The sequence below is a fragment of the Micropterus salmoides genome, unplaced genomic scaffold (assembly GCF_014851395.1).
Source record: "Micropterus salmoides isolate LMB-PRFRI ecotype aquatic unplaced genomic scaffold, ASM1485139v1 Ms_hic_scaffold_5, whole genome shotgun sequence".
NCBI classification, from domain to species: Eukaryota; Metazoa; Chordata; class Actinopteri; order Centrarchiformes; family Centrarchidae; genus Micropterus; species Micropterus salmoides.
Window position 1 is genome coordinate 2,606,920 of NW_024044237.1, and position 24,579 is coordinate 2,631,498.

A 24,579-nucleotide genomic window follows, 5' to 3' on the forward strand; every position below is an offset into this window, starting at 1 on the left:
CCAGGACATGAGAGAGAAAACATGGAGAGGACAATCGATAAAGTCAGTTCAATAGGCTCAGTGCACTTTGGATCGCCAAAAAGGAATCCTAGTTGTGTGTGTGTGGGAATGTGTGAGTGCAGAAGTGTGTTTGGACATGTAGCACTAACAGTGTTTGTGTGGGTCCCATTTAAGTGTGTGTGTGTGTGTGTGTGTGTGTGTTACAGTGCTGCATAGCTCCAGGTTTCTTGATCTAGTCACTGTTGGTCAAATGGGATTTTCCCCAATTTTATGGTTAACAGAAAGTAATAGCATGGGACTTGTCTATAGCCCAGAGGTGAGAGACGGGCAGAGAGAGAGATTAGGGGTGGGGGCGGGCGAGCAAGGTAACGACACATTGAAAAAGAGAGAGACGGAGGAAGAAAAAGGAAATAAAAATTAAGAGAACCCACCCTGAGGCCCGTTCAGTCATTCAGAATTAATTTCCTCTAATGGAGCTGCCTCACTTTAAATCTCAGCGAAATCAATGCAGAACCACAGCAAGGCTTGTTGTTGAGTTGCTGCTGACCGAAAGCGTTGCGCACAAACCGAAAGGTCAGATTTTAACCTTATGTCTTCCGTATGTTTTCTGTGGTGAATTAACACAGACCAAAGTTTCTTAACCCAGTTTCCGTCAAACCACAATGCACAGATGCAGGACCAGATGAACCGGCTATTTGAGTTGTGGCAGGACAGTACCTCCCCCAGCTCTGCTGTGTGCCAGTAACTCTTTGGTCATGTGATTGAACATACATTTATTCAGGAAGGTTCACCATGAAATCTTAATCTCCTGAAAATATAAAAATTGACTATATTAATAATGTGTGCTGTGCTAAATTGACTAATATAACTATATCCAGGGCCCCTCTATAAAAACATGGTTTAAAATAATGCACAGCCTGCATTACGGCCCTTTAGAGGGCATATTCTCACATGTCATTAATCTAACTACCATAAACTACTACCCGCACATTAGCCCAGTTAGTAACCCAGTCTTGGACAGGCGTTCTACACATACTGCTGTAATCAATGTCTCTTTCCAGTGAGCAGTTTCTTTAGTGACCGTTGTGTATGAACATCCATATATCTTTAAACAAATCATATTCAAAAGCACTACTCACAACTTCACTTATAATAATAAGACATTTTCTTCAGTATCAAAAGCAATGCAGGAGATTGTTGTCAACAGTGCAAACAGAAACCGCTGGCAGCTAAAGTAGCATGACTTTTCATGGTGCACATTAGGTTGACAGAAAAACCTCCTCTCATGGCTTTGATTATCAAATGTAGTTTGCTGGAGGGATGTGTTTGCAGATGGAGGTCAGGAGATGTGGCTGAAGTCGACCTTGTGCTGAGAATGTTTTGGTACACTAGTATTTACAACACACTGTAAATAATGAACCTTCTAGCTTCTAGCTGTGGCTGCACTGTAGGATGATCCAGCCCAACGGATTGGTATCAGCGCTATTATATTGACATTTTGGGGTAGATTCATATCACTTCTGTCATGTACAGATATTTGCTGTTTGTTAAAAACATGTGGACACACAGGCTAAAACCCCAAAGAATTTCAAGTTGAAGAAAACCTTTTCCCCCCTCAAACTGTTTAGAACATAGTACCACTAACAAAGCAAATGATGACAATGAGTATCCTAAGGTGGGCTGAAAATAATATATGACGTAAAGTTAATGAAAAGAAACAGATGATTTAAAATAAGAACTGAAAGCAGGAAGAAAGGGAGGAAAACAGTAATTAATAATCATATTAAAGCAAACTGAAAAAACAGAAGAGAGAAGGAACCTTTGAGACTGCGATCTTCATGTCGTTACACAACTGAGCTTTAACTGAATTATTATGAAATGAAAGGAGAAAGTGAAGCGGCAAAGTAAGAAGAAGGAAAAATAAAACGGGGGCTGTAATTCTTCTCCAATTCTAACTTTATAGTCCCATAAGATTCTAAAATGTACTTTGCAGACAAGGTTTTACAGTAAAACCACATTTTAAAACCTCACAATAACCATCACATCACAATAAAAGCCCATAACAACAATAAAATGCCAAACCAATCCCCTCTACATACACACACATATAACAAGAACAGAGCAGTCAATACTTATTTTATTGAGTGAATGCATGAATGAATACTACAGCATGGCTCAGTGTTGATTGTTTGCTCTTTGAATAGACTGCTGCTTCTCTGAATGGCTCGGCACAATGTAGAGAAACTCTCCATCTCCTACTCAACTCGCACTTGTACTTTTTCCCACTCAAGGTAACACAAGATTGATTTTGTCATTCATTTGTGTGGATGCATAGCAGTTACCTGCTTCACATTGATTCTTTTCTTCCCTATTTTCTTCCTTGATTTCTACTTTTTGGTCTTGCTACTTTTTATTGATAGTTTCCAAAATATAATTCCATATGTTCATTTGCCGCACTACACTGGTTCTATCTTTTCTTACTTATCCATCCAATTTATGTCTGCTGGGGGGCATGTAGTAGAAAAATATATTAATGTGGCAAGCAAGCGATTCATACACTTGGAATAATAAACATTTTTTAAGCAAGACTTCTAGATTATGCATCTGATTAAAGAATGAAAGGGTGACTCTACAATTGTGTGTTTTTAGGCCTCATTAGGGCAGCAGAACAAACTGGAAACAGAACAGACATATTATGGACTGACAATGTTATTATAGTGAAAAAGCTAGCAAACAGTTTCCTATTTACAGATCCAACAGACGTGGAGCAACATTAGCATTTATTTGGAACAATGTATCTGATCGATGTATGTCCAATAGTCACTCTTCTTTCAGCTCTGGTTTGGTTTCCATCCTCCCCTCGGAAACCTGTCTGGCTCTTTAGCTGCAAAATGCTCCACTATGTTCGCTAGCTTGTCTCAAACTTTGCCTGTCTGCTGTTTGGTGCTTGGTAGGTAATGTACAGTTGGATCATTAACCAGAAGTTTCTTTTGCTGAAAACAGCTGTCTGCCGCTGGAAATGCGTGTGGTGAGAACAGTGAGAGTGAAAAACAAACAGGCCATAAAAGCAAATCAACTAACTGAAACATGCTAAAGACAATCCATAGAAATGTGGAGGACAAAAAAATAATGCAGTTTTAAGTAATGTACTGTATAATGTAATTGTATTTTAGCTAAATAAATACACAGATTAATAACCAGTGTCAGAAAAATTATGTAAAAATGACAAGATCTTTTAAGAATCTCCTCCAGCTTTACTTTTGATGTCATTACACGATCTTCATGAGATGGAGTTAGCCCAGGGATCATGGAATTAGTCGTAGTTTCTTTCTGAGAACTTCAACGACTTTTCCTTCATGTTGGCACATGATTTATGATCCCAGGCCCTTCATTTACTCTTCTATGCACACAGATTCCCACATAAACATGTTTTCCTCTCATACAAGTTCCTCTGTCCATTTCTGCAGCGCCTTACTCCAATTTCGTTTTGCCTTGCTAAAATGCAAAATTCCCTCACACTTCACTTCCTGTCATAACATTTCCTGCAAAATCAGCTAACAACTGATCGCCTCATCTCACTTTCACCCTTTTCCTCCACCATCCTGACAGCTGCACCTGCAGCCTGCTTGATTACCTTTATTTCCATTTATACAGCTCTATAACACAGACTTAGCCCACAGTGCGTTCACACTTTGCTGTGAATGCAGCCTAAATGAATCTGCAGAGCTACTTTACATGCAGCTCTTGCATTTGTTTGAGCCCATTTACACTCAAATTGGATGTTTTTGCTCGGCCTGAAAACAATCCAATCAACCTGAATGCATGTTGATAAAAGAAAGGGAGGAGGATGAACATTGTTATTTGGGGGAGAGGAAGGATGACGGTTACAAAGAGGGAAGGAAGCGTGGAAGGTGAAGAGCAAAGGGGTGAGGAACATGGAATCCCATGGATTTCAAGTATTTCTCAATACACACAAAAATATTCCTTGTTTTAGATAAATGTAATATAAATCCCCACATTTTTGGATATTGTTGCATTTATATACACACTGTTGAACCTGCATTTACAAACTGCTTGTCATGTGTGGACTGCATTTATGAGTGGGTTGTTTTTTGGGGTTTTTTGACTTCCCTACCATGGCTCGATTCACAAATGCATTATTTTTTTGAAAGGGAATTAACTGTACACTATGAGATGTCTGCTTCCATTCCAGCCAGTCACATAAATGTAGATTCGAGGGTATAATTGAATGCAATCACCTAGCATCACATCGGCGCAGCTGGCAATTATGAACACAAGGATGGACATCAAACGGCCGCCCAGAGGTCAACCTCAACGTGACGTCTGATAGCTGCTCTCCACAGGTACAGTAAGTGATAACTCTGTTATCGTGCATGATTAAATGTGTTTGAGTTTTGAATGATTAAGTCAGTGATGCGGCGCTTAACAACAGCAATGAGAAATGTTTTTGTGGAGAGAGTCGTTCATATATTAATCTTGGAACAGATTTGTGAATCCTTCCGCGCACATTCATTAGTATCGAGACCCATCTGATTCCATAGAGGAAGGATACATGTAGGAGATGGAACAAATTTCTCAGCTCATTTCTGCCGCACGCGTCTCAATTGAACTCCATTTAGGGTCTTTCAAAGCATCTCTCCATCTCATTGCCCCTTAATAACCATCTTTCGGGACTTTTCATGTATCTTCAAGTGTACAAAATGATTCCGCCGGCATTGACTTCAGGCCTGGGAGGAGAGGGGACATGAGAAGAAGAGAAGAGAGAAAATGAAAGAGAGAGAAGGAGAGATGAGAGGTGCTTCACACACACACACACACACTCCTTCACTCTTTCTATTTTCCTTTCTTTGCCACTCAGCTGAACTCTATTTGGATTCAATCATTGAATCTCTCTGTTTAATTTCCTTCCTAATTAGCTGCCTTTCATTCGCGGGAATGTGCTGTCTGCTGCCCAGTCTAGCTGCTGCAGTCTGTTGACATACTGAGTGTGTGACAGTGTGTGTGTGTAGCTGTGGGGTAGCCCAGTCAGTGTTGAAGTGTGCGTTTGTGTGTGTTTGTGAAAGACTAAATCAATACCCTGTTATCAGATAGGGCTGGATAAGGGCCTTTCTCTCCAAGGAGGGAAGAGTTAAGTCCTCTTGGAAAAATGCTCACGGCAAAGTTCATGTTTATTCACAAGCACACACACACACACAGAAATACATACAAACACGCTGGGTACAGTTTAGTGAGTCTGAAATATAGCAAAGATCCCTGTGAGTCATGATGTTTATTACATGTTTATTACAATGTGTGTGTGTGTGTGTGTGTGTGCGTTTTCTGCATTAATGGGCGTGTGTCAGGCGTTAGTCTGGCTGTTCAGCTGAATGAGCGCACCTGTATGCAGTTCTATTCCTGTCTGACTGCGGCTGACGCTGTGTGTGTTAGTGTGCGTCGCCTTCTGTGTTTATGTGCGCGTGTGGGCTGCTAAGGTGTGTGACATGGAATAGTTTTGACAACAAGTCGGTGCAGGCCGGACCTGTGGGAATATTTCAAGTCAATATTTCAATACACCACCCACAATCCCCGGCAGCCAAAGACAGGAAGTGTAAACAGGAGGTGTAATAAGCGAGGGATTTTGTCAGTTTGAGGTGATATATGGAGGTTAACAAGGTGTGTGTCTGTGTGGGCGTGTACGTGTGTGTATGTGAAATGTTCTTGAATGATTTTCTATAAAAGCCTCTACTTTCCCTCACTCTTTACCTCACCAGTGTGTGTAAGCCATGGACCCTTCACATAGCTGAGGAATGTGGCCAGGTTTGGGATCTTCAATAAAGTATTTATGAGTATCTCACACAGTGGAAGAAGAGCAGAAGAAATCCCATGTTGTACCCGTAATGTGTTGTGGATGCTTACAACATTTCACTTCAGTGCTGGGTTGTGACCAATGCTGTAGCTACAGCTGACATAAAGAGGTCAAGGCTGGGAATTCTGGAACAACCTGAGGAGGCAGTTGAAGCCCACCATGTCAGACCTTACAATTACAACACTATACACCATCAGAGTAGACTTTTTAAAGCCAATATCTTTATTTTATATATATATGTACCATTTTTTTTTCAAAACAATTAAGTTAAATTTAAATAATATGAAGGTAACCATTTCCGGGGTTGGGCTAAGAGTTTGGTTAGGATATGTTATAGTTTAGTAATAACACTATGCTTACTTCAGTCCCTCCCAAATTGATCATTAAGTACTTGATAAGAACAACCCCAGGTTTCCATTCAGCACTGTAGCCAGACTGACAGAGTCACAGCTCTATTGATCCATGTATTCCTGTAGCCCTCAGTAGTAACGTCTTCATGAGCTTGATAATGCTAAAATTCTAATTCTTAGAGACAAAATCTATCATCTCCTGCCGTCAACCGCTACCAATTTCAAACTCATGGAACCTTAGAAACAACTGTAAAATCTAATTAATATTTAGACTGCTTTGCTTCCATTGATCTCCAACTTTCTGTCTTAAAATCATTGAGAAAGTTTTGTGAAGGATTTTAAGTCAGGATTTAGAGTGCATCATAGCACAGAGACAGCACTGGTGAAAATGACAGATTACCTTCTAATTGCATGAGACAAAGGACGTGTCTCTGTACTGGTCTAATTAGATTTTAATGCGACATTCGATACCATTGACCATCATATCCTATTACAGAGACTCAGATATTTAACTGGCATTAACAAAGCCGCTCTAAGATGGTTTAAGTTTATCAGATTAGTCTGACTTTGTTAACGATGAATCCTGTGTGTGATGTGTCCTGAGTGGTTCCTTTTGGCAAAATTGTTAGGAAACACTCCATAAACTTTCATTGTTATGCAGATGATATCCAATTATATCCATAGAGCCAGATCTAGCCAGATGAAACCAGTTAGTTAGCTAGACTTCAAGTGTGCATTCAGGATACCTGGATCAGAAACCTGGATGACTTTTAATTTTCTGATATAAAACTCAGACAAGTTACTGCTCTGGGGCCCAAACACCTCTGAGACACATTATCTAAAGACATAGTTACTCTGGATGGCATCGCCCTGTCCTCCAGCACCACTGTGGGGAATCTTTGGAATATCTTTGATCAGAATATGTCCTTTAACTCTAACACAAACATCAAGGACCACCTTTTTGCATCTACATAATAATGCAAAAAGTCAGGCATATCCTGTCCATCAATGCAGAAAAACAGTCCATGCAAGAACCGGGAAAATGAGATCATAATCTTACCATATTGGCTTCTCTGCACTGGCTCCCAAATCCAGAATAGAGTTAATGGTCAGGCACCATCATTTCATACTACCTTATTATACTACTAGAACACTGTCCTCCAAGAATGCATGTGGTTCCTAGAGACTCCAAAAGTAGGATGGGAGCCAGAGTCAGCTCCCAGTTTGCAGCTATAGGTCTCGAATACTTGCAGAGATCCTCTCTCCTCCTCTCTTCCTCTCCTTCAAAATCACTGTCGTCCCTCACTCCTTCTGTCGCTTTCTGCAGGTGTTTCTGGCTCCGGAGTTGTGGCAAGCCACCTACTACCCCCATTTTCTTGTTCAACACCCACTGCTACAATTATTATTATTAGTTATTTTATTATTATCCTCATTACTCTTACTATTATTAGTAGTCATTGATATATATACAATTATTGTTTTACATCTCTTTGTGGAACTTGTGTTGGGCCACTATGTTCTCTCTCTCTCTCTCTCTCTCTCCCTCTCTTTTCCTCTCCCCTCAACCGGTCAGAGTCTAGGTTCTGCTCGAGGTTTCCACAGTCACCTAGTGCTTGCTCATTGTGGGAATTGTTGGGTCTCTGTAATTATTATTACAAAGAGTACTGTCTAGACCATATCGACATAAAACATGAATAAAATTGAATTGAAATAAATTAAACATGATTCCAAGGTTATAGTTCAAAGCCAAAAATGTATCTGTCTTCTTCTGAGACATTAAAACATAAGTTTGACAGATGACAAAACAACATATATCTCAAAGGCATCCATGTTTCTCCCGGGCCTGTTTCCCCAAACCAAACTACAGGAGGCTTATGACTTTATATGTAATGCACCATTCAGTAAAGGTGAGGGTTAACGTTGGCCTCAGGGAAAGCAGTCAACACAATTACAGCAAAGCATGTGTGTGAGTGTATGTGTGCGTGACAGTTGCCCTTCAGAGGATTTTCTCCGCTGACTGCAGGCATCAAGTCATATATTGATGCACAGCTTGATGCATTCTGGCAAGTATAACTGTGAGAGCTACAGTAACGTGATACAATTGAAATAGACATTAAGGTCAAGATATAATGAGAAGATATAAATGAAAAATTCTTCCAAATAGCTGTGAAGGTCATTTCTAGGGCAATGGCCACAGATATGACTGGATTGTGATTCAGTGTGCAGACTGCAGTGTGTCCGCATATTTAGCATTAATGTATGGTGTGACTGAGCACCTCTAACTCACTGTCATCACTGCTGGAGCATCTGCCACTGACATCATTTAATTATCCAACACTCCAACTGAAGTCATATGTCTGAATTATTGCTGTTAGATAAGCCGGTGCTCCTCAATTATGCATTAGGGGCATTTCTATAGGGAAACATAATTTAGGCAGATATAGGGTCAGTCCATAGGCACAGGATCACAGTTTGTCTTTAAATCAGGGCAAATTAAATCAATACCCCTTCAGAAGATGTTAGGAACATTTCTGCAAGGAAAACAAAAAGATCTGATGTAGATTATCTAAAATCTGTTTATAAAAATGAGTGCAGCTCTTTACAGTGCTGGAAAGTAATTAAACCAGTGCATTTACTACAGTACAGTACAACTTTGAGGTACTTGTACTGTACTTAATTACCTATATTAATTTAATGCTTATTTATACTTCCACCCTACAACAAGGATATATTGTAGTTTTTGCTCTGCTACATTCATTTGACAGCTTTGTTAGCAGTTACTTTGCAGGATAAGATAATTTTGGTTGTTCGCTGCGCGGTGGTGGGGTGCTGTGGGGGGGTGCACTAGTCTATGTTGTGTGTGGGTGCTGCTCTTCCGCAGGTTACGCTTCTTGCGTTCCGTCGGCATTACGTTGTCAACTGGCATTTGGGTCGGGGTCTTCTGCGTTCTTTCTTCCACCCGTATTGGCTACTGGGGTTCTTGCCTGCCTGTTACAGTCGTGGCGTCCCACTTTCACTAACAACTACATTCTTTAACAGGCTTATGTGCACACACATGTACACACACACGCACACAGACACATTCAGTCTCACACATAGACACAAACAAACTTAGGTTGTCCCTGGTAGAATTATTCCTGATGCTTTTCTTTCAGTTACTTATTTAAATTAATTATTATTCCAGCTCTCCTTGCTGTGCTGTGTTGCTTATTTAGTGTGTGACTGTTTCTTGTTTTCATTTTTCTCTTAGTTGTCTTACTATGTCAACTGTTCATTGCTGCTGTTCGGCTGGTTGTCTTTTACTATTATTATTATTTTTATTATATTTTTCAGGACAGGTTAAAAAAATTTAATTAAATTAAAAATAAAGACAACAAAAAACTATATACGTTATTAATTATATACACTATATACAATCGAAATAGAACAGTGGTTTTCAAAGTGGGGTCCAGAGACCCCTGGGGATCCCTGGCAAAAAGGGGAATAACTTCTTTTCATTATAATTATCATAATTCCATCCATAAGTAACACAATGACATAATGTATGATCATGGGGTTTCATATGCTTTCTGGAATAAAACATTTTATGCGGGACGCCGGGACAAAAGCCTGTGGTCTAATTTGTTTTGGGATCCTTGTTGTGGAAGAAGTTTGAGAATCACTATCCTTCATGACTCTTCTCTACCTGTGCTGCTGCAGACCAACATTTCAATGGCTTTATTACAAAATTAAAACACGAGGTGAACACGTTGTACGTCAGCATATTGTTTCCTGTTCCACTCGCTCTCAGTCATGGCCACCTAATGAAGATGTCTTTAAAGCGACCAATGTACCTTACCATGTAATATATACAGAAGTACTTATGGTATAGTAGAAAGGATCTGCTCATCCAGGCAGCAACCGGGATGATATTTGTTCTTTGACGCATATTGAGGCCCGGAAATAAGAAGCGATGATGCACATCAAGATGCCACCTTGGTGGGGGCTTTAATTCAAAATAAAGGGTGCAGGTGACATGTGTCTTAGGCTGCCAGTGTGCATTGCACTTTATTTTTGTATCAGCTATGACAACATTGTACTCCACTAAATTATCTGCTGAGATCTGAGAATGCGACAAGGCAAGAAACACAAGCATTCACATGTCCAGAGAGGTAAACAAGCCTCAACGTTATTAGGTAGAGAGACAAAGCCGAAGATAAAACTATTTCCCAACCTGTCCATCACAGTTTCCTCCTTTTGACCTATTGTACGTGCTGTAATTGCGCATGCACACAGTTTCTCCTAGGTTTAGATAATCTGGCTACGCTGTTAGCTTGTTTACCATCTGTCTGATCGTCTGGCTGCTTGTTTCTTGCCCTGTCAGACTTGGCCCTTGTTCCCAGATCTTAGCAGTTGGCAAGTCCAAAGTCATCAAAACCTAAGTTGTCATAAACTTGCATATTCTCTTGGGAAAACTTTTAAATGCAGAACTTTCACATGTAATTTGGCATTTGACAGACTTTAACAGAAGTAAAAGATTCAAATGCACTATGGGGTCATTTTTGTGAGGAGAAAATCAGGGATGAAGACAGGAAATTGGTGAAATTATTCAAATCAACATAATTGTGCAATTGCCGTGCAAACCAGTGACATCCAATAAATCAGAGTTTAACCTCATCTTTATTCGCCATGACATCACTAACAGCACGCCTTATGTGCCACGCTAAATGCCAGCCTGAAATTCTTTGTAATTTTTTTTTTTTAAGGGAGCGGGAGAGAAATCTGAACTCTGATCACGTTCTGCGGCTGAGAATCTCATCACAAAGATCTGTCTGCTTCCAATTCAATGGCCTGGTTGAATAGTGGCAAGTTATTAGAGGAACTTCAGTGTTGTCTCAGAAGATGTGATGATTATCTCAGTGTGTGTGTGTGTGTGTGTGTATCTGCACATACATTGATGGCTAATGCAGCCATTTTACTCCAAGAGCAAAATCATCTGATCTTTACCGCGCTCACTCTCACACACACACACACACACACACACACATCAGAATATATGAAAGGATCCAATGCATATGCATGGTTGACAACGGAAGCAATGTACGGTCTGGCTGTCGCAGTGTGTATGTGTGTGTGTGTGTGTGTGTGTGTGTGTTTGAGTGTGCTGTCTTGCAGAGGCTGTGTTTGTGCGTGTGTGTCGGGGTGGTCATGATTTATGGCAAATATTACCAGCACTCAGAGAGGAGGAGGATGAAGGAGGAAGAGAGAAGAGAAACAGAGACGGAGGGACAGCAGCAGCGGATGGAGCATGGGAGAGAGAGTGACGGAACGTGGTGGGAGAGAAAGACCAGGGCCAAAATAAAGAAACAGAAAGCATGGGCGAGCGAGGTATGGACATTGAGAGAGAGAGAGAGAGAAAATGAGGCGGAGAGAGATAAAGATGAGGGATGAAGGCTTTTGCAATCTCACCCATGACTAAGATCAATGTAACCTTTCTGCCAGCCTCTGTGATTCAGTTTGTGAGTGTGTGTGTGTGTGTGTGTGTGTGTGTATGATATTAAATCTTTGAGCACACACTGTCAGCGTATCACAATGTGCACACGTGATTGGACAATGGTGTGTGTGTGTACGTGCCTGCAGGTTTTGTGTCGGAGTGTGTCTGCCTCTCTGTGCGGGCATGTGTGTGTGTGTGTGCGTGTGTGTGTATGTGATAAAGCAGCCACTAGAGGAGGTTAAGCGGAGCAGCTCGCAACCCAGCGGACGTTCCCTCTCAGCCGAAACACATTGATCTTAATACAGAGAACGACAGGGGAGCAGGAGAGGTTAGAGAGATGAAAGACAGGGGGAAGATGGGGGAGAAATGGAGGGGAACAGAAGTGAGCTGAGACATTAGTTGGATCTGAGAGGAAGCAGGACAGACCTAGTTCAGTGGGGATTAAGACGGAGGTGAGCATTACGGCGCCTTTTACAAGGCCCAGACACACGTGAACTCCTGGAGTGATCCTTTTAAACCTAAAGGTGTTTCTATAAAGTTGTATGTGTTTTGAACATTTTCATGCAGTAAAATGATCCGCTTTCATTGCATTTGGTATTGCTAGCACGCTATAGTCATTCTTATACTGTATACTTCTCAAATGTTAGCCTCAAAAGCTCCTTGGCTGCCTCCAAAGAATCCAAGAAGCAACACAAATTCTGCTGGAAGAACTAATCCCCCCTTAAAAACACATACATGAGCATCACATTTAGTTCAATCAACAATACCAGAAACGTAGGAGCACATAAGGAGGTGCTGTGGCAGGTTATCATGTCTGCACTGTGTACCTGGGCAAATGTGATCGGAGGCTACTGGCTGTGAATGAGCCAGAGATTGTGCAGAATGAATCGAAGAATGAATGAATAAGAGCACAACTTCAGTGCTCAGCCTCAGCTAAGACTCTGCTCTATTGTTCAAATAATAGGCCAGCATGAACAAATAAAGTCCGGTCATTAATAAAGGCTGAGTAAAGAAAGACTGATGGAAAGGGGTGGAACATTTCCACAGCACTAATTCATCAGTACAACAACAGAATCGTGTTAAACTCACCACGGCGCTCCGCTGAGGTTCTCTTTAAAACTGGAATTCAGCTTTCATTCACTAAGTAATTGCCTTGGGTTTTTTTGGATTAGTTTTAAGCTGCTGTCAGTGAAAGACAAAACTTCCTGTAGTCTGTAGACAGCTAATTGAAACGGCTGCAGAGATAGAAAATAGGCCGGCACCATACTAAAATATGATGAAATATACTGTACTTTTAAAAATAGAGACCAGTAGGAAAACAACTAATATTCAAATGATACTAATATTAATTAACTACATTTCCACAGCTCGAATTCTACTGGTACACGTTACACTCACCACAATGCTGAGTTCCAGGTGCTTCTACTGTGCCATTTTTTAAAATTAAATTAGCCTTACTGGTGAAACTCAATGCTGAATTTAGGAGGAACAGATCAGAAAACATGGAGAAACAGGAAGGACGATGTGATAAAATATACTTTCAAATAACATGAAAATGAAAGGTGAAGGCGTCATTCTCTCTGCAGTGAAAGGAAATAAAGACCACAGCCAGTTTTCAACAATTTACAGCACCTCCATGCTTACCTTGATAATTCACCAAATCAAACTGTCTCATTATAGATCTTCCTGTAGATAACAACTCTAATATTCACTGGCCCTGCAATATAGTGGTCGATCAACCACTTTCTACATTATATTTTTTTTGACTGGTAATGCTTTTTAATGAAGGCGCTTTATCAGCCCAGCACATCTGAAAATGGTAACACATAATTATTGATATGGCGCTGTCATTTTTATAGTAATTCTATGTAAATATATGTATTACCTTGGAAAAACTGCTGAGTTGTAAACTTAAATGAATTAATTAATTACTTTCTCTCATTAGGTTACACTAATTGGAATGAATCACTTGGAAGTGTACCAGCTGAACACTGTCTCTGTCTGTGTTTACCATAATTAGGACTAAATTATAAAGTTCTCTCCAGGAGGCTTCCTTGAAAATTATTAGAAAAATACAGACCTGTAAAAGAAAGTGTCACCGATATTTAAATTTAATAACAACCTCTGATGAATAAGTTAATCTCCGGATTACTCATGAAGGCAGTCATTCCACTAGTTTGGTGGTTAGAGGTATGTGGGCACAGTATTCCATGCATGAAACCATCTGGAAATCACTTACAGTACTAGTTTTTCCCACCTCATATAATGGGTAGTAGAAAGTGACAGAAACGGATGAAGAGGGAATGACACATGATATATGCCCAAAAGGCTGACTTGAACTAAATTTGAATGTGTGTGCTGAAGAAAGTCACCATGTGAGTCATAAAGGATGCACAGTATGCGCTGTTTGTACTTCAGGAAAATAAGAGACACATTGAAGTACTGCTGTAACTATGAGCGGGGGGGAGCCTCTCATCGGGTTTCTCATAACAAGAAATGTATCATTTTAAAACAACATATCTTACATAAGATATCATTTTTATAACAAGATATGTTGTTCATTACCTGGAGATTCATTAATATCATATCTCCAGGTCAGTCCCCGAATGAATCATCATTATCTACTCCAGTTGGTGTTATTCACTATTATTAACAATGAACTCATCATCAGGTCCTTCCTGATTTGTTCCTCACTCGTTCCTTAGTAACTGCTGTATTGTAAAGTGTTACCAATAATTGTTTCTGTTGCTACTCTCCATCACAGTTACTGCACAAAGCCGTGATTTATGTTACACTGAGTGTTTGGTTACCAGATGAAGTCAGTGGAAAGCCACCGTGCCTGGACAGACAAAGAGCGCCCGGCACTTGAGGTCAAAATCCATCACAAATACAAAGGGAAAACGCTTCACGGAACCAAACATTCGTGGTGTGAACGCAAACGCTCCAAAAGCACCGGCTGCAACAAGCACCTTAAACTCTACATGACTGTTTTATTTAGTAGCTTGCATGCAAGGACGGTAAATTATGAATGATGGAGAAAGGAATCGGTCGGGTCAGGTAGACTGCTATTACAGTGATTAAAATGATGATTGCAGTGATTGTCATTTCTGTACGGCGTGTACAGCAAGCACAGTAGGCTTTGTTTTCATTGAGTGTTGTGCAGAGAGGAAAAAAGGGGGGAAAAGTGTACAAACATCCTGCAAGTATCCTGAGGGCACGGATCAGCAGGCTGTTTCTCAGCTCATGTGGGTGCACACAGCATGTGTTGTTGAATGAAGAACAATAGCTCAACCAGGGCTTAATATGCTAGTTACCTTTTGCTCTCCCTCCGCCTCTGAATCTGCATGCCTCATGCCAAAAGGGGAGAGCGGGTGGGGGCGTTTACGGGTTTGGCTTTCAGGATCGGTGCATATCTGTTGCTCAGCTGGCGTGGAAGAGGCACACGTGTGGATGGAGGGAGCCAAAGGGCTCAGCCTGGACTTAATATGAAGCCTGCTGTAAAAGGTCATCTGTCTATCAGGAAGAGCGACTTCCAGAGGTGGAGGTTTATTTCTCAGCTAACATGTAACATGACACACCGTTGAGGAATGAAACAAGAGGGCACAACCGGCACATTTACCTTGAAGCCGTGTACTGCGTGACAGGTCGTCTCTGGGTTTATGGATCGTCTGTAGAGTTGAGGTCAGCAGTGTGGGGGCTCTGCACATGTCCACTCAGCCTTGGAAATATGAGAATGATTCATCATTCCGACTTCTCAGTTCAAACTTATATTGTGTAAAAACACAGGGGAGAATAGGAGAAAAAAGGTTTTTAAAGAAATATAATATTTTCTGATTACAGCGTGTGAGTTTCATGCATAACCCCGTGGTTTTGTGGTTCAATTGCCGGCACCATCAGGCAGGTGTATTCCTGCTGTGAGCTGGAGACTGGAGAACAGCTGGTGTTACATCTATCAGTGCTCATGAAGTCTGTCAAAAACACTCTTGTGCGCATAAAAACCTCATAACCTCAAGCTGCTTTTCTGCAGGCAACCATGAACTTCTCCCTACTGCAAAAAACAAAGGATTCTGCAGGTAGGGACTTCAATCACATCATCAAAAACAGAAGAATTACAGCATGATCTTGCCTCTGAAGCATGTACTTTGACAGCAGTTCAACTCCACATGTGAAAAACGTTTATCACTCATTAATGTATATTACAAGATAGAGCGGGGGAGGTGTGTGTGGTGGGGGGGGGGGGGCAGCAGGTTGAGAGGGATGATACAGCTGATGTTTCACTACAATACTGAGGTCAGTGCTGTCAAATGAAATATATGGAGAACAGTGCAGTCGCATCGTGAGGTGGTTTTATAATGGAGTCATCATCAATCACTCACCCCCCCTGTTCGCACAAAATATATAAAATAAAACTGCAGCTCTTGTTTTCTGTAGCATAAAGTAGCATAAATGTTTACTTCCCCCTCCACAACCTTCTTTGTGTTTCCTGTAAATTTACTCCTGCTGTACCGAGGTGGGCTATTTTCCCCGCAAAGCTTAAGACTACAAATTGCGGGACCTTAGTAAATCCAGTTTAATGCCTAATCAACTTTGTAATCAACCCCTGTTAACATGTCTCCTCCTGAAAAATACACTGGCAGAATGGACACAGACGCCTCAGTCTATCTGGGCGTCGCTGTCCACGTCTGACTCTTGTAATTCTTTCTTTCTTTTTTTGTCTTTCATCATCCTACACATGGCCGATATGGATCTTACAGACCAGTGTCTGTAGGAATCAATGTGTGACAAGAAGCGCTGAAGCTGTTGTGGAGGCTTCTGGTGGGAAAACGCCATGCTAACACAACGTCTGCTGGTTTTTCCTTTCATTTGTCCCCCGTCTGTTGATCTGAAAATACTTTCAACAACCAAGCAAATAAACACAATCAATGACTGCTTAACACAAGACAATCCCAACTTAGGGTCCACTTATTAGCTTTTTCTTGTGCTTTCAACTTTATCAGGTGGTCACCATAACATAACGGAGTTTGTGTTAACATGTTAAAATTACCCTCCAATTATTCAATAACTATACATTTTATCTATATTATGCACTACTGCAGCTGGGGGCTCTCTGCAGCGGCACGCAACTTTTCAAAAAGAAAGGACAGGTTGCAGACAGCTGTTGTGTGAAGCGTAATTGTAGCTAAATGGCTACATATTATAATAATATTAACAATTATATTTGTATAATTATAATAAGACAAATATGCCTGATACTTTCACAGTCAGCCCAGGCCTACATGCTTGCAGCTATTAATGATTCAGCAGTAAGAATCACGTGAGAGTGGGGAAAATAAGTGAGTGAGTAAGATACCACTCTCATGTCTGAACCGACGGCTAGTCTGGCTCTGTCCAGGTGAAAAAAAGTCCACCTACCAGCATTCTAAACCCCCCCCCCCCAAAAAAAAACATAAAAACAAAACATGTAAAGTCATCACTTCTTGGCGGGGTTCAGTAACTTCTCTATAACTTTAGTTACTTTGACAGAGTTAGGCTAGCTGTTTCCCCCCTGTTTCCAATCTTTATGCTAAGCTAAACAAATGGGCTAACAATTTACTGTACAGACATGGAGTGGGATCCATCTTCTTAATCAAAATTTGAGCAAGAAAGCAAATAAGTATTATATTTCATGTCACAACCAATCTCTAAATGTTTTAAGGTATCTTTTTGCTTCTATACAAAACAACATTTTTAATTAAATTAAAATCTTTCACCTTTACTACATGGGACTTGAACAGTTTGTACTTTCCTTGAATCCACCTAACTTATCATTTTTACTGCTCTGTTTCTGTAGTGTATATGGTTGATTTATAGGTTTCTATGAGTTTCCCTACACCTCCACACATTCTCTCTTCTCTTTCCTCTCTTTCTCTGATGCCATGCCCTCTATCGAACAAAAGTCCTTTGCTGTCCACACATCCCTCTCTTTCACCCTATACATGTTTATAATTCCACTTTCCTCCTCATGCTCAGCTTCCTCAATCTCTTTTCCTTCCTCACTCCCCCCCCCCCCCCCCCCCCCCCATTTCCCTCCTCTTCCTCCTGTCCCTTTGCCCTCTATTGAATAAAATTCCTCTGCTCTTCCTCTTCTTAGATACTGTCACTGATCATGCACTGTGACTGAGGAGGGCCGTGAAACTGAATCAGAGGAGTCATTAGTGCTCCTCTGAGGTGTGAAGCAGACGGAGCCCCATGTCCCAAGACAGCCTTTGTTTGGCACGTGGAAAAGGACAGATGCATAATGATGAATATTACAGTGGCTATTAGCACATCCATGGACATTTGAAGTATGTAGCATAACATACTGCATAATACACAAATATGCTCTAGCTCAAGCTCAATGTGCTTTATTGGCTTGAATGTTTCAGTTAAACAACGTTGCCAAAGTGGTTTGCAAAAAAAAATGTACGTTTTAATATGACATAACAAGATACTATATAGTTTACTATATAGTAATCAACCCGTTCTCACTCCCAAGTCGTCACATATGGACACATGGTCAAGAGCCATAGTCGTCAGTTTGTGAAGCACTGGTCTCTTTACCGTCACAGTTCAACGAATTGGGGGAAGACCTGTAGCTTCGGTTTTTGACATTAAAACCCTGACTTTGAACCAGGTAATAACGCGCCATTTCAAAATGCTGATGTTTTGAAACGCTAGCCTTTTATTTTGAAAGTGTAACGGGACGTTGCATATTTATTGTTGCTACCTTTACCGGAAGTTGGATATTTGTTGTTGCTAAGCATTGCTAATTTGACCGCAGAGCCCTAAACTGTAGTAACACTCTATACACTTGCTCTTACTCATCAAGGTATTGTGTGTTAATGTGATGTTGAAGCAGGTTTATACTAATGTCACTGCCACTTACCAATTCTGTCGTCCTTTCTGCCTCCAGCAGTTTTAATTTTCTGTGAGAAAGTATATTGTTGCCTCAGGTGGTGTTATTTGAGTGAGCGTTGTTTGGGGCTGAAGACTACAAATTTGAAAATGAAAGACAAAATTTGGGTGTGGAGGAAAAAAGAGGTGAGTTTACAAGATCTCTGTTGCCGACTCCTCATCTCTGCTTGAGGCTACATTATAAATAAATTATTATAAATTTTTTTATAAATGTACCATCCAAATCTAGACATATTGTATATCATGAACTGCACAACACTGAACATTGTTGCAAAGCCATGTTGTACTGTAACAACATGACTGTGATGTTACTCTGTGTAATGTCAGAGTACGGTCTAGACCTGCTCTATATGAAAAGCGCTATGATATAACTGTTGTAGTGAATTGGCGCTACATAAATGAATAGAATTGAATTGAAACACATGCAATGCTGCATCATTCTTGCGTTGTGCTACTACTGTAGATTTTTTACAAATGTCAATGGGATTTTGAAACTCTTAATAAATGAATACACGTTATTAATACATATCATTATACAAATATTTATAAATCCTAAATTTTCAGCATTCATCCTTGGCCACAACTGTCTTAATAGGCAATGGGCATTTCATGTGTTGTTCTGACATGTGTCTTTAAATGACCTGAATTATTTTACAACGCTTGTGGAATCAAACGTGGCTAAAGAGCTGGGCACACTGTAGGAGCTCTCTCTGACCCAGTTTCAGTGCAGCGTTTTAAAGTCCCATGATGGTTTAAATAAATAAATTTTCAGCATAAAAATTCATCAATTTGAAAGAATATAATCAACAGAAAATATCCACAGCTTCAGTGAAAGAATGTCATGATAGCAGCAATCCAAAACCCCTTTTCTGCTGAGCCCTCGTTGTGCCCTCCACACACAGCGGGCTGGACTTCTTCCTGAAGGTGATCAGATGAGTGCTTAACAAGCTTGAGGTCAAACTGAAAATGCTTCACTGTGAAAGCCAGACGGGGTTTGGGACTCACTGTTAGAAGACACAAACAGGCAGTGTCGCCCTCCACCCCCCTCCCATGTTACACAAAGCAAATGTACTAAATGAAAACAAAGTGCCCTTGGCTGGGAAACAAAACAACCGAGACAAAGAAAGCCTCTTGTTTCAAGAAAAAAATAACCTTAAAGGGAAATGGTGATTTCAACACTGGCATATGTTATGGCTGTCAGATAATCCATTTAATAAATTCCTTTTGAGAAAATATAATTGATTCGCTTTTAGTCGCTATTTCAATCACAGGCATGTGTTAAATCAGTGCCACAGATTGGTGAACACAAAGACCCATTCATGGTCAAGCAGACAGACCCAACGTCCACCCTTATATAAGAGGAGGAAGTGGAGGCCTTCCTTGCTGGGGAATGGAAAAAAAGCTTTATTTTATATCCTCACTGAAATACCACAAAGATAAAGCATAATCTTCACAAGTGCATTCATAGGAAAGTTTTAATCAGGCCAACCTTTCTGATTTACTTCAAACCTTTCAGATTATATATACTTTAGTTAGCAATGTGTGCGTGTGTTATTCAATAACAGGCGCATTTTAAATTCTTTTTTGAAAATCTTTAAATGAGAAGCATTTAGCAACAGTTTATTCTGCTGCGTTCTGACTCCTTATATCATTTCTCTGTTCTTTTTTTTTTGACGAAAAGGTAAACATGTAAGATCTGACATTCTGACAGTTTTCTACAATTCTTCTAACACATGTATTTAACCAATCCTTTTTATGTATTTGCCTTTTTACAACAATTAACCGATAAGTCAGTAGACAGAAAACTTACTGGCAAATATATAGAAAATTGAGCAATTTCTTTTTAAAGCAAAAATGACTAAGATTACCTGGTTCCAGCTCCTCTATTGTGAGGATCTTTTCTTTGTCATATGATAGAAAACTGAATATTTTAGGTTCCTATTTCCTGACATTTCATTGTGCCACAGTCACAGGATGTCATTTGCTGTATCTGCTCGGTTATTAATCTCAAGAGGTCTTACGTAATAAGAGGTTGTCAGAGTGCAGATCCAAGAAAAGCCAGTTTCACCTGGGTTCAAGGTAAGGCTTGCATCCTTACTTGCATTGGCAATCATTGCACATAGGTATGTTGTAGCCTGTAGCTGATGCAGCCAAAAGGCTCAGGGGAAATTAAATCCCCCAGACCTAAAAATGTATAATTATAGCAGTACTATATGTACCGTGAAAATAGACCAAATATGGAATCAACAAATAAGAAATAGTTGGCAGATGAATAAATTTGTCAACATTTGTAGCAATATATGAGTACATCTTACAGCCAAAAGGAATTCATGAACAAATCAGATCTTTTGTGACCGTGGACGGGATGAGATCATCTTGGGAGTTAACAGCTCCCAGGAGGACCAACCAGATTTGCCAAGCCAGTGGGTCCTCACATGTCTGAAAACTCCAAAGCAAATGTTCAGGTAGGAACAATCTGAAGTTTTTGATGGTCAACCACATATCTGAAATCTCAAAACTTGATCTGGTGACGTAACACGCGGAGCAAAAATGTCAAGAATTGAGTCTCGCTCATATCCCTGGCCCTCGCCCTTGGTTGGAGTGAAATGCATTCTTTGATACTTACCTAACCCAAGTCAACACAAGTCTTCAAAGTATCTTCAATAAAACTGGCAGAACAAGAACATCTTGGGACTTTGGACTGTACTTGGCTTAATGAACGACTAATGGCGTTTCACAGGTCCGCACAAGAACACAGGCTGAGAGAGACCATCTTTCAGCGTGTGCATCAAACAGTTGGCATTTAATCTTATGTTTCCAAGAAAAAAACACTTGGATGCCTAACCCCATCAATCACAAACAAAGGGTAAAGGTTCCATCTTTGATCCTGCATGGTTCCAGGTCTCCACCTTGCTCAGGTGACCTTAAGTAACATACCTACCACTAGCTGGGGTCAGTGTCTTCAGTGCGCCAGACAGGCAGGAAAATGGCAAGAAAGAAAAAACACATGTAGTCACTTGAGGTTATGACACTAAAGATCTTGTTGTGGTGGCAGCCTGACTGTTTATTTCTCCTTTTTGCTTGTGATTGTGTTTCCCCCTGGTGTTTTGGCCTGCCTGTTTGTGTCTCCTGCTTTCCCCCTGCGTGTGCTCTCCCTCCCTCTCTCTCTCCCTCCCTCCCTCCTCTCTCTCCCTTCCTCTCTCTCTCCCTCCCTCTCTCTCTCCCTCCGCTCCTGAGCCCAGCCAACGAGCCGCACCTGCACCTCGTCAGCCTCCTCCTCTGCCTGCCACACCTGCCAGCGATCAGCCTCATCTCCGACAGCACTTCTACCCGGGTTCTCCAGTCGACCCCTGCTTGATCGTCGTTGCTCCTTACCCGGTGCCACTTCACCGCTCAAGCTCTCACGTATTCTGCGTCATTCTGTTTCCCCGTGCTTTGTCTCGGCTGTGTCTAACCCCGTCTGTCTGTCTCCCCTCCAGGTCAACTCGCCTCCGTCCTCTGCTCCGTCAGCTGGGCTCGCCACCCTGCCCTCTCCCCTCGGACCTCTTCCATGGCGTCCTCCTGTGCCTCCTTGCTTCCTCGGTCCCCAGTGCCCCCGGCTCCCTTGTCTCAGTCTCCTCAGTTCCCCGTGTCCGTGTTTCCCCGGCGTCCGCCTCTTCCTCACCTCCACTCCCTCAACCCCTTTTCCCCTTCAATAAAGCCTGTTCTTCCTGAGTCTTGCGTTTGGGTCCACTCTGTCCCCACATCACAACAGATCTTTCATATACCATTTATTATTATTATTATTTATAGACACTGAACTGTTATTTTGTTGGTTTCTGATATGTTTATTTCAGCATACACCCCAATGGTACACCTACAAACAGGTCATTTAAGCTCACTACTATGGTGGCAAAGATGTTTTGTGCAGTGCCTGACAAACTGTCATCTTGGCGTCCCTGTTTTATTGACCATAATAAACTGCCAGCTGCTCCATGTGTGTAATTTGAAGGTAAAACGCCTTTTTCACAGCTAGGTTTTAGCCTCATGGTTCCATAAATGAATCCATTTTAGCAGCATTAATGTCATATTTCTCAAACCTTTTCCTACCATGTTCTTCCATACAGATGTAAATTGTAAAAACAGTGTGACAGGTGGTCTTTCAGAGTAATGTGGTGATCATTGTTTAGCTTTTACCATACAAGAGATTTTATTTTCAAAAGTATTTAATAAACTGAGTACTACTTATGAACAATTATGCATATACTGTATCAGTGTGTGATCCTTTAATGTATAGTACTCTACACACCATAATCACATGGCAACAAATCATAATCTTCAAGCAAGGACAGATAATCTAAATTCTGTTCATTAAATCATACTTTGTTTCAATACGGTAGATATTTATGTGTATATTCACTTCAACACCGCAGGAGAGTGTAGATTTTAAAAAAAGAATCCAGCTTCCCGGTCGTCTTCGTTGGAGGTGTGTGCACTGAAATACAAAGATACATGTAAATGCATCATCTCTGATTGCTATTCATACGTACACATACACTCAGACAGCAGGGGTGTGCTGTCTGTGTTTACCTGGCTCTTTTCTTTTTTTGAAATGCAACCAGTAATTCCTGAGGGAGAGTCTGGCCTCTCTATCACTTCTTTCCTCCCACTGTTGAATGCTGAATTGTATCTTGTAAGAGGAAAACATGTATGCCCGAGGGGAACTTTTCTAGCATTGCGATGAATTGATGATCTAGCCCCCCGATGCTATCTGTATAATGGAGGTTGCCCATTTGATAACCCCGAACAGCCCAGCTGCACTTGACCCTTTATTCGTGGAATAGGTTTGTGAATAAGCACACTTCTAAGGGCCTATCCTCAGAGCTGTTTTGCATTAGGCCTTCAACAACTTAATAAATCTGACTGTACCTCTATTGAGGCATTTTGAAAAACAGCCTGGCGGTCCTGAGGGAGCTGGCTCCAACAAAGCTTTGAATTAATAACTTCACCCTGTGTACCATCTATCTATCCCTCAGCTCACTGTTTTTATTTTTTTTTATTTCCGTTTCTCTGTGCCCGATTCACAGCTTTGAAAAAGCGGAAAGTGCCCCAGAGGAGAGGGGATGGAAGCAGGGATTTTATAATCTTGCCTCTGGTGCTGTGTCTGTGGGAAGCTGCCTACTTGATTATGCCAGAGATGCACCTGCTCTTAACCTCATTTCCTTTTAACATCTGTCTAAGGGTTTTAAGTTAACTACACAATCATGTGTGATTATGGTCCCCTTTGCACCTGGCAATGCAGTCCCACGGCAGATAAAAGACACAGTTCACGTGTGACAGATACTGTCAGTGTGTCCTGGCTTCTGAAGCCAGTTACGAATTCCTGAGGGAGGCTGTGGGAGGAGAGCAAACCTTGGTGCTGTCTCTGTGATAACAGTGGCTCTCTGGATAACCCAAACAGTCTAATGGGGTTTCTCGGTCCCAGTGAACATTGTTCTAGATGGAGTTTTTCTTGTATGAATACAGGAATACTTGCTCTTAAGCACCTTTAATGTAAAAGCCCAAGTGGGACAGTTTTACTGTGACATCCCAATGTCATGTCTGACACAGAAGCTCCTATGCCTATGTCAATTTTGCATAGTGTAATAACTGAAATACCAATTACATCTGCAGCAAACTCTCCTTAATTAATGGGGTGTTTCAAAGTTTTGCGCATTCTTTCAGAGCAGAAGCCAACAAGGAAAAATTTAAAATGTCATCAAGTACGCTGTGATGAATTTAACTCCTTTGAAGTTCTCACTCTTAAAGTTGGAGGGCTGCAACCTATCATCATATTTGTTACAATTTATCGCCCCCCAAAACCGCCTGGAGGATTTTTATCAGAACTTCCTGAATTTTTATCTACTCTGGTTTTAAATTATGACAGAATTGTTCTTTGTGGCAAATTTTAATATTCATGTTGATGACCCCAACAATGT

At 40.9% G+C, this 24,579-nt stretch overlaps 1 long non-coding RNA gene across 1 annotated transcript; it reads left to right on the plus strand.

Moving 5' to 3' along the window:
- Positions 1-21,667: 21,667 nt before the first annotated feature.
- LOC119889214 lies at positions 21,668-22,336 on the plus strand. The gene is made up of 2 exons (XR_005442032.1): positions 21,668-22,000; positions 22,102-22,336. It is a non-coding gene; the product is annotated as an uncharacterized LOC119889214 (long non-coding RNA).
- The last annotated feature ends 2,243 nt before the right edge of the window (positions 22,337-24,579 follow it).